Below are 11295 nucleotides of genomic sequence, written 5' to 3'. Positions count from 1 at the left end.
ACTGAACCCCTAAATTAGAGAGAAAAGAGGTAAAATTAAAAAGCATGGGTAAAATAAGAGAGCATCCCTAAATTATATCCACCACCCACTTTTTCTGCTGCAGTATTTCCTGTCAGTCTCAATCATCTGGTCCTCAGTAGGGCAACCGGGGTAAGAGGCATGAAGAAGCTTCATGTTTGCTTAAAAAACTTGAATGCCAGATCCACTCTGTCAGTTTAATAGATGGCACAAGGCGAAGAAGGAGTGAGACCATCCATGTGCTTCATCCTTCAAACATCTACAGCCATCAACAAAAGCTGTATTCATAAGTAAGGACAGAGCTTGGACTTCTAAGGCCATATTCAGCTTCCCAGAACTAGTTATCTCTGCTAGCAGGGTTTCATATGCACGTAAATCCCTCTTTCTCTGGGTATCCATCTCATACAGGTCTTCATAAAATCTTCTCAAGTTCAAGCCCTGTATGGCAGAGTTGCCTCATCTTTTGTGGGTTACATCTCAGTAGAGAGAGAAAGCTAACCTGACAGATCAGATCTGCTGTTTCACACCCTCGGTTTCACACCTCTCAATTCACAAGCTGGTTTGCATTTCTCTTTACTCTGCAGTTTCAAACTTTGTAAACTTTGATCAGAAACTTGATCATAGGGTGGCTGGGATTTGGGGGCAGAAACAAGAACCTCCCCCCTCTCTTCAAAACACCTATCCCTCAATATCAATAACTAATTTTTTAAAAAACAATGGGTAACACCCTTTCAGAGAAGATTTAGTGCCTTCTATGTTTTGACATTTTGGTTTTTATAAAAGCATAATTAAGCTTCTCAAAAAAAATGGGTATGAAAACACTATCTTACTGCTTACAATTTGGGGGAAAAAATCCAACAACATTCCTGCATTTTCTTCTGCAAGTAGACATTCCTTGCTCTTCACTTTCTGTACAGACAATAATAGTGGGCTTATCCATCTTGTTATTGTAGCCATGAATAGCTGAGAATGGAAAAACCAACATATGAAACTGGGTGAGCTTCTGACGTTCCCTCCATACAACATCTTTAATAAGACTCCCACCCCTAGTGAGTCACTGACTCTTCCTACAAACCCCCATCCGGAATGGGAAGTGTGAGCATGCATTGTGCACAGAGCTCTCCAGCAGGCAGAAGTTTTCAGCTGGGTTTGTGTGACACTGCCTCTGACTCTGCCACATCCCATCTGTGGTCTGCAGCACATCTGCAGGTTCTTCAAAGTATCTGCTGGGACTCCTCCTAAAACGCCTTTGCATTTCCTGGTAACTTGGGTTTTCCTTGAACACTAAGGACATTTGAAATGGAGCAATCGAGCACCATTTAGCACTATCAGAGGGGCAGGCAGACTGTGACGAGGGTCAGTTAATCCCGTTCTTGGCAGAGTCCCCTGGCTTTGTGGGAATAGTGTGGTTAATGCACTTTTCTGATTACAGCAGCAGTTATTAACTAAAAGACACATTCAGTTGCTAAGGGTGGCAGACTTTCAGCTCTCTGGATCATATAGGAAGAAAAAAGTACCTCCAGAAATTCAGACTTTGTGGCAAAAGGTTGTCATTTATGAAAAAGACACTTGATATCAGGGAAAGAAACACCTCCCACACCTTGTTTGGTTATCAGCTGAAGCAGGAATGCTGTGTGTTTCCAAAGGTGAGGTGCCGCCAAAGTGTGGGTGACAGGTAGGAGGGGAGGGATGTGGTGGAGCCAAGAGCAAGCGGTACGGCCCCTCTGGGCAGCCGGGAGATAAGGGCCCTCACCCAGCGCAGCCTTCACAGGTGTCTGGCACCAAGAATGGTGGAGACTGGCTCTGCCTGCCCTCATGCTGTCAGGATGAGCCCTGCAGAGCCTGACTATTATTTGCTTTAAAGAATGCATTTTTGGCACCCAGTGTACAATAAGTTGCTGTCACCCTCGTGACAACTCCATAATCTCTTCTTTCCCTTCTAGTGTTATTGTCCCAGTTTACAAGGAGCAGATAAGAAGGATTTACTCTTCTGGAGTGGGATAATTCCTCACCAGGAAAGAAATGAGCAGATACAGACTCGGGAAATTCTTCACTTGTCTATTTTTATTTACAGTGGAGTTCCTGTTATTACCTTGAACAAAAATAGCACAACAGCAAGGTTGCAGCCCAATTTCCTTTGCCTTTCTGCAGGAGCTCATCAATGCCAGCCCTCACCCACAGCCCCTGCTGGACTGCCCACAGCCACAGCCCCTTCCCACCACCTCCCTGCATGGTCACCACCACCCCCAAGGAGAGGCACCACACCTCACATGCTTGCCTGGCAGCATATCACTCTGAGCAGGCTGGGCCGAAACAGCACTTACAGTTCCTGGCAAGTCCAATCTGCACCTCAGGGTCCCCAGACATCCTGGTAGCAGCCATCTAGCATTGGCTCTGGCAGCAGTGAGAAGATCCCAACAGTACATGCTGCTCCTGCAGTTCCCCCTCCAGCGTGCTACGAGGTAAACCACCTGGGTTTAATATTCACCAGCAGAAGCAAAGGGGTGGTTATACCCCTGTCAAAAAGTAACACAGACTGTATTGTACTGAAAGATGTCTCCAAGAGAGGCAGAGAAGTAGTACTACCTGCACATGTTGAGAGGCTTTCAGGTTTCCAGCAAGGTTACAAAATGCCTGCAGTGATGCCAAATAGAGAGCAAGTAACAGCACCACAGTTATCATCAGATGAATTACTATCTTATGTATCGGGTAAAATCACAGGTTGTTTTTAAATCCTTCCCCTTTAAAAAGTGGTTGGCGGTTTTCACAGCAAACTTGAGTTTTGGACATAATTTTCAAATCCATCATGTTTTATCTTCAGAAAAAAAAGCAAGATCTGCCTTTTAAAAAGCCAAGGAGCTGCCAGCTGCTTTTCACTTCCTCCCCAGCAAGGATGTACATGTAGGACAAGATTTTCAAAGCACCTCCAGGGATTAAGCACCCATCTTCTGCTGACCATCAATAAGATGAGTGCACCCAACTCCCTTAAGCTCCTCTGGAAATCTCATCCTTTGATGTCATTTCAAAGGCTTCAAAGCTAGGGTTTGCCTCTTTGAGGCAGGAGGAGAGGTGTGGAAGCATTAAAGCAACCCATCTTAAAGCCCTTTGCCTCATCCTGCCAGAGTGCAGAGCATCACCAGGGATATCACATGGGTTAGCTCAAGGTAGAAACCTTCCCTGGCTGGCCCTGCAGCTGGGATGCCTGTGACTACCCTCTCCTAGGTAACAGAGCCAGCGCCTTTGCCCAGGGTTTGAAGGATCTGCAGCAAGGGAGTGACTTCTTACACCCAAGGAGACCAAAGTGTTCAGTAGCCAAAGTGCCCATGTCAATTGTGCTCATCTCTGCCTTATGGCCAGGCATGAGCAGCGTATGTGCCTTGCTTATGGTAGGAGACAGGACCTGCTTCACCTGGCTTTGCTTCAAGCACAAGCCTTTTCTTCTCTGCACATCTCCCCACCTTTCCCACATCTGTTTTCCCTGACATCAACCGGAAAATCCTCTTTGAAATGTTTTGGCCTCTGAGATAGGAAGTTGCTGCTACAAGTTTCATGAAAATATGCAGCTGAACAGGGTCGCTACAAATCCTCCTTCAAAGGGAAAGAATTGTTATACCTTATTGGTCATCAGAGAGTTCAGTCTTTAGCCCATGGCCTGCTCTTTATGTGGAGCTGCTGGGGTTGAATACGCGCAAACTGTAAAGTTTTTTCCTATGATTATGGTATTCATAGCACTGCTACTCTGAGTAGATTCTCCAAGTGCTCATTTTCTTCAGTATTATGAGAAATCAATCATCTCTCAACACTCTGAAAATCATATAAATCCATAGGAAAAAAAAAAAGCAGTCTTAAATAGTTCCACTATTCACTATATGCTTTCTTTCCTGTAGTTTGCCCAGGGAGGGGAGAGGCAGAGAACTGGGGAGTTCCCTTGTCAATCTGCCATAGGCTAGACCACACTCTCTCCTTTTCTCTTATTAGAAGTACTTCCCCGTTGTTATTTGCTTTAATTTGGACAGCAGATTAGTTTCCCCATCATGTCCAATGCTTCATCCATGCTACTGCCAAGCTGGGAGGTTGGCCTCGAAAAGGAGAGCCCTGCTCAGGAGAGGCAGCAGCTGCAGCTTCCTGGAGTTCATCCCCCGACCTCCCGTCCCACTCCTCACAGTGATGTCATTTTCACAAAGTGCAAGGTAGGCGCCTGTTTCTCTTTCCTCTGCAGTATTGCCACCAGCAATGATAAGGATGATTTATTTTGATTACAATACCCAGGCACTCCAGTCAAACAGGCAGGCCCCCCGCGTGCCAGATACAGGGCAAAACAAGAAACACTGAAGGTCACCTCCTCCCCTGTGAACTTGCCGTCTGGGAGAGAGCTTGTGTGAATACCTTAGCAATGTAAATACCACCCTACAGTTCACTAATGACCTCAATGAATCAAGAGGAGGCCCTTGTTTACCTTATGAAAACTTCCCGAAATAGCATAGCAAGCAGAAACATTGCTCATGCCTCCAGAGTCTACAGGCACTTCGCCGTCCCTATGGTCCCATCTCTGGAGAGGGACAACAAGGGGAAACTCCCGGAGGCAGCTTTGCCCTGCTGCCACCCCTGCAAAGGGTGCTGTACAGAGCTCTAACTACTCCATCCTTCCTCCACCCACTCTCTGGGGCCACGTTTCATCTGCAACACATCCCCAGGGTCACGAGAAGGAGGAAAAAAGCCTGTTGAAGGAAACAGGAATTAGCCAGCACCACTGCATGCTCTGCTGTGTTTTACTGGCCTCCACATAGCACATCCACTGGAGGTGTCAGAGCTCCCACTGCCCGTGGCAGAGGTGCTGTGTATCCCCCACGTGCAGGGATGTGTGCTTCCCCTACCTGCTGCAGGCTTGCTGCCCTGCAGCTGTGGCTCACAAAATGTCTTCCTAGCCTAGAAATCGCACTGTAGCCTATGGAAAGGCTCACACCACCTGATAGGATTTGTGCCTTCAGGAGCGAGCAGGACGGTAGGGAAAGGGAGCAAGGGGCTAAAGGAGGTGAATGGATATATTGTTTCTGCCTCTCTGCCTGCAGTTTTATTAAGTGAAACATCTTTCATAAGATACTAGAGCTGGTTGACAGTTCTAAAGCAACACTTCAAAAAAAATTTCAGCCAAAAGTTGTTTTCAGAAAACCTTCTGGTTTGAATAAAAAGGTGCCAACTTTATTCTTTTTTTCTGTTTTCACAAAAAAGTCTTTTTTTTTTTTTTTACTGTTTCCTATTCTTTTTCATTCCTTCAGCTCAAAAAAAAAAAAAGTAAATCTATCATAGGGCAGTAGATTTTGGATTAATGTTGACAATCATTCAGTAATACTTTACTCAGCAGGACTTTTTGTGAAAATCCCAAGCTACTTTCAAACTCTTCAAGCAACACTGAAAAAAACCAGGTATCAATTCTTCGAGAGCTCTACAATCAAACCATGTATCTGGACCCAAACATTGCCAAAGTCTAGGTGGGGTTGATTTGGGTCCTTCTCTAGCACTAGCTGTACCCAACACTGATACGGCTAGAGCTCAGCCAGGCAGGAGGGGAACATGCCTCAAGCCAGAGTCCAATGGGAGAAGAGCAGGGGAGCAGCTCCAGGCTGGGGTGATACAGGGACCTTTGAGAGGAGGTGGTGCAGAGAAAATGTGTTTCTGGTAGCAGAGGCAGTGAGAAGATGGCAAGGAAGGAGCAGGTACCAGTGTGTGGAGAAAGTGTCCACTGCCCTAGGTCTGCAGTCCTGCATGCCAGCACCCTGTGGGTCAGCCCACGGCACTGTGGGACCCTGGTTCCTGGCTAATGGTGAGGACCAGCAGCACCAGCACATGCCAGTGGGACTTGCAGGCAATGCAAAGGCCAGAGAGAGCATGAAACACATGACTGAAGATCTCAGCATGGTAGCACCGAGTCAGGACCACTCTGTCCCCAAAATCCTTGCTTAGGGCTGCAAAAACAAAAGGCGTGTGAAGAGAAGGAGGCCCAGGAAAAAATAAGCTACAGCTATAGAGTGTGACTATCATAAACAGCTAATTTAAGGAGCTTAACACAAGTCTTGTTGTGGGCATCGTAATGGCACATTGGCTGCATCCATTATGTATGGGAACAGAAATATGCTGATTCAGCTGTGAGGGCTTTTGAAGTGATGGCAGCTGAATTTGCACTGAGCCTTCGTCTGTCAATTCATCCTTTTAACTGAACAAGCATGTTTTTAACAAGCTGACGTTTTTCCAGCCTGACAAATGGTTTCTAAGACATTCTTTCTCTTTCAGCTGTTTGTCACTCACTCATGCTCCTTCAGGTACAGACTCTTTTTTTTTCTTTCACAGCAGAGCACTCCTCCTTCCTCTCCACCCCATCTGGCTGTGCAGCATCACACTGCAGAAACTCTTATGCAGCACCAGAAGAAAAGAAAACAGCTGGGGAAAGGTTACTATGTCATATGCCCTCCTCCACAGATGCTATAAACTGATATGCTCAGCTCTCAGTATCCAGGGTAATAAGGGCAGAGAAAGAAAAGCAAAACTAATAATACAAAATACATGTAAATAAGGCCTCAGGAATGTAGTGCTTTAATACTTTTACCTTTGAAAAATCAAGTTTAAGATGCAGCATGAGGTTATAAATAAAAAGAAAAAAACATTGTGCATTATACTTTATAATGGCTCTGAAAGAGTTCTGGGTTTTTTAAACATGGCATATCTAATCTGCAGCTCAGAGAATGCACCCACAGATAATTGAGAGTTGACTGTAAAAAATCTTTTCTTGAATGACAGCTTGAAAAGTTCATGCACATTTTTCATGACAAATCCCCTAATTATAATTTCCATCAATAGACTGTTAACATATATTCCAGGCACTACAGGCAGGAGAAAAAAACTAGGTGGGAAGTACCAGAGACTTATCCTTCAGATGATAAAAAGCCCAAATTTTAAGTAGTATTGCAAAAGGCCAGCAATCAGTTCAGATGAGGATGGAATTTCTACCTACACACCAAGACCGCCTACTGATGTCAATGTTATATGTCATGACAGCAGAGAGTTTGTAAAAGTGGCCCTCAAACTCAAGCTTCAGGGCTTAAGCCAAGCTCTAATTAGCAACAGGCAGGGAAGGGGAGGGACGGTAGGGGAGAGCCTGTCTGGGATGTTCACGCTCCCTCCACAGCTCACCAACTGGCACAGATGACAAAACCTGCCCTAAGTTCTCCCTGTCAATGCTCGTATGCCTTATTAGATGTGTGAACATAGCCCTAAAATAAAACTAAACTTCATTTTTCACCACCACCCCCACAATTAGAAGCCCACCTGATATGCTTGCTCTGTATAGGTAATGCTGTAGGCAACTTCTCTTCAGAGGTGGAGCTTTTCAAGGTAAACAGTTTGGATTTCAGGAGTGCATGGTCCAGCCAGTCATTAAGACAGAACTAGTCACAAAATTCAGATCCAGACCTGACAAAGTCTTCAAGTACATCCATGTTTAAGCATTTGTTGCAATGTGGGGTTTGGCTCTGCCCATCATGAAAATCAGTACCTTCAGCACAGTATTTTCCTCAGGAGTAGATTTCCACTTCTTCCATTAGCAAAGTTCAAGAATTTGGATGTGGATGTGGACTAGTTAGAGTGGCCACTTCGTGAAAGGATGGAGAGACCAGTTCAGACCTCTGACTGAGAAAGAGGAAAACATCACCTGTAGCCCTCACCGCATCTTTTGTGCACTGTTGCTTCTCCCGGCTTGGTTGCAATCAGCACTGGTAAAGCCCACCAGGACTTCCCAAGTCATCTTCCCAGTGGTAGAAAATCACAACCTGAATGCCCATTCCCAGACAAATCAGAGCACATCTCCAAGTACCTGTGAGCGGTCAGAGGGAGAGGCTTAGGAATATCTGCCCAAATGCTGCAGCCTGAGCTCATCAGTAGCCAAACACTGTTGACTCACTGGAGCTGAAGCCCTGAATGCAGGGATCTGCCTCTCACTCTGGCTGGTGTACCCTTTACTGTGCAGGGGATTGCTCACTGAAACAGGTTGACCAGAGATGATGTGGAATCTCCCTCACTGAAGATATTCAAGAACCAGCAGAATGCAATCCTGTGCAACATGCTGTAAGATGACCCTGCTTGAGCAGGGAGGCTGCACCAGACAACCCCACCAGTGGTCCCTTCCAACATTACTCATTCTGTGATTCTGTGATACCCTGGCAGCCAAATGCCACCCAAGGGCATTCAAGAGGAGAGACCTGTGGATTCACGGAGCACAAGCAGTACTACAGGCACTAGCTGACAAACCATAAGGAGGACACAGAGGAGGTGGATTATGGAGATGATGCTAAAAAGTGCTATTTTTGTCCTTCTTTTTCATAACAGGGGCTCAAACCCGAGCACAGTGTTTTCCCTCCACTCAGTTACTGGGACTACTTTCAATGGCCTGTGTGTTACTACTGCACAGGCAGGGTGGTTTCTCAGCTCCTGCTGGCTGAACATTCAGAAAACAGTAACACAGCAAAGGAGGGGATAGGCTCTGAGGGGAGCCCAGAAGTTTCTTCCCCCCGGGATGCATGATAGCTCCCCAGTCCAGTCTAAGAAGTACAGACTTCTGGGTCCATTCTGAGCTTCTCATAAGTCCAGACCTCTCACTGGAGAGCTCGAAAACAAGTGCCCTCACTAGTGCCCATCTTGGAGGAAGGTCTCAGCCCTTCCTCTGAGCTTCAGACCACTACAATCCTACAGACTCCACAGAGGGAATGCAGCACACTCTGGGTGGTAGGAAGGGCAGCACCTGGCATGTCTTCCTCTGTTCCCCAGCACTCCTGCTCCCTGGTCCACTCTGTCAGGTATTCACCCCTGCAACAGGCATGAGCTTACCAGCCTCACAGGTCACATGACCCAGAAAGGCAAATGATGATTTGGAAGCAAAATATTTACCTAGCAGAGCAGGGTAAAGTGCAGCAAACTTTATGAAATCCAATACTATACTCCATATGCAGATCTCATCTATCTGGAAAGCCCTTTGGTGTTCCTGTGACAGAGCAAGTCCTAAAATGGAGGGATCTTCTAACCAAGTACTAGTGAGATTTTGTCACTGGCAGCCATTGAGTCAGAAGGAACAGGCTGGTTCTCGCAGTGACCCGTTTACTTTTCCTATTCGTGGCTTTGCCTTTCTCATTTAGGAGATCAGTTTGCTTTTGCCAGACGGAGTCAAAGTCACCACTGTGAATCCAGTTTTTTTTTCCCTGTTTCTTGGAAAGCACCAGTCAGTACCATGTCAAGAAAAACAAACAGAAAGGTTTGCTTAGGATCTATTTAAAGCAAAGCACCAGTGGTAGCTCCGATACAACCTCAGGACCAGCGCTGACATTTGTGACAAAACTGGGCCTATTGCGCTTGAGGAGGGCAGGATCATCAGAAAGCTCCAGACAACATCCCATCTTTCAACCAAACAGGTCATAGCCATGCACAGTGCAAGCAAGAGAGCTCCTGTCCAGCATACCCACTATGCCACACTGGTGTGTGGGAGAAGTCCTGGAGCTCAGCCACTGTAAGCTGACATAAGGCCCCAAAATGCAGCAGATACACTGAGCAACCTGAGAGGAGGATCTGAGTTTTCTGTCTCTTCTCAGCAGACCTTTAGCAGCGGAAGATTGCTCTGACCCAGGAGAAAGTCTGTGCTTAGCAGGGGGGTGACACAGCATCATGCTTGCCACCACCTCCTCCCACAACCACACTTGGGACCAGGCATCAGAAACCATCTGGAGAGGAAGTGGTGGAGCAGACTCAGGGCTGCAGAAGGTCCTATCCCAGTGAGGTGTTTCCTGCTGGAAAGCACAGGGATGAGTATCCCACACTGCTGGGAATCCTATACCACACATGCACTCAGCCCAGGGGAAGGGCTAATAACACATCTCCACCTCACCAGAGCATCATGAGGCTAATTTCATTTGTGTTTGTAAAACACTCTGATACTCTCCAAGCAGAGCACTAAGTGTTATTAAACAGCCATGCAGAGCAAAGCCAACACTGCTCTGCTTTTGTTTATAAAAGGTATTCTGCTGATACTATACCCTTGAGAAACGGTAATGGCTATGGTTACAGTAGGGGATTTACTACCACCTCAGCTCACTACAGCAATACTGACTGTACCTCTAAAAGCAATCTCAGAAATGTCTGGTCCATGGGGAACCTTGCTCTGTCCCACTTGCAAGCATGCCAGTGCTTGCCTTTTCCTTCTGCAGCTCATTTCTGTAAAAGAGACATTCATAACTCTGAGCTCCTTACCAGTGAACCTAATCCAGCAAGTATCCAAGACATTCAGGAAAAGAGACTTTCATAGCATTGGAATTTTTCCATGCCAGCACTTTTTCATCCTAAGATAAATGGCTTTTACTTACAGGGCTAAATGCTCTATTCTTTTCAAAATATTTCCCAGCTTCAAAGCAGCAATGGAAATTGGCCATGCACCTGGCCAGCTGATCCAGCCTGGAGTCAGCCAAACAGCAAAAGGTGTCTTTCTTTCCCGCAGCACCAAAAAGTGCTGTGTGGTGGACAAGCAGGCTGGAGGGCTGATATAAACAGGCTAACATTTAATTATTCAGAAGGTATTGAAGCAGGGTCCAGTCAGCACGGTGTGCTGAATTTCCAAACTGGGGCCTGTGCCCAGGATACACCTGCCATGTTGGATGCCAGGTCTTGGAAAAGCCTTCTCAGTAAAGATTGCTTTAGACACCCAACTGCTGCACTGGAGCAAAGCCTCCCCGAGCCTTGTCATTTATCCAGGTCACCTGAGCAGGCACTGAAGGACAGACCTCTGCAGCAGCTTGGGAACAGGCCAGAACTGGAAATAGCTACACCAAACCCCCTCCACTCACAGATTCCCTCCGGCACGAGTGAGCGCTCCTGCAGATACTGGATGGAAGTTGATTTTATTTTTATCACAGGGGCGGACTAAGGCTCCAGCTGATGACACATGTGTGTCTTTCTCATGAGACAAGTTTAGCAAACACCTTTCTGAAAGCAGTCTCGACAAAATTGCTTCTGGCCTTGGATGGCAGAGAGAAGCACAAAGCAGAGAAGGAGGAAGAGAGAGGAAGCACACTACTTGGGGGAGCTGGCCACTGTACATGGACACCTGCAAGGGACTTCATGTTTGCATGCAAGGCAATTTGCTTGAACTCCAAGCAAGAGCCAAAAGCAGCTCCTAGCTCTCTGATGGGCTTTAGGTGGGGTGGAGGGAGGGAGGGGGAAGCCAGAGATACCTAGAAAGTCCTAGGA

At 46.5% G+C, this 11295-nt stretch overlaps 1 long non-coding RNA gene across 1 annotated transcript in view; it reads right to left on the bottom strand.

Moving 5' to 3' along the window:
- Window positions 1-860: 860 nt before the first annotated feature.
- Window positions 861-11295, bottom strand: part of LOC113968546 — a 48661-nt gene continuing 38226 nt past the window's right edge. The window contains exons 2-3 of the long non-coding RNA XR_003534553.1: window positions 2284-2473; window positions 861-981 (exon numbers count right to left, since the gene is read on the bottom strand). This is a non-coding gene — a long non-coding RNA (uncharacterized LOC113968546). The remainder of the gene's footprint in view (window positions 982-2283; window positions 2474-11295) is intronic.

The sequence above is a fragment of the Neopelma chrysocephalum genome, unplaced genomic scaffold, assembly GCF_003984885.1.
Source record: "Neopelma chrysocephalum unplaced genomic scaffold, ASM398488v2 Primary Assembly neopelma1_23, whole genome shotgun sequence".
Classification (NCBI taxonomy): Eukaryota; Metazoa; Chordata; class Aves; order Passeriformes; family Pipridae; genus Neopelma; species Neopelma chrysocephalum.
The sequence above is the reverse complement of the archived record's forward strand: the minus strand, read 5'-3'. Positions and strand labels throughout refer to the sequence as shown.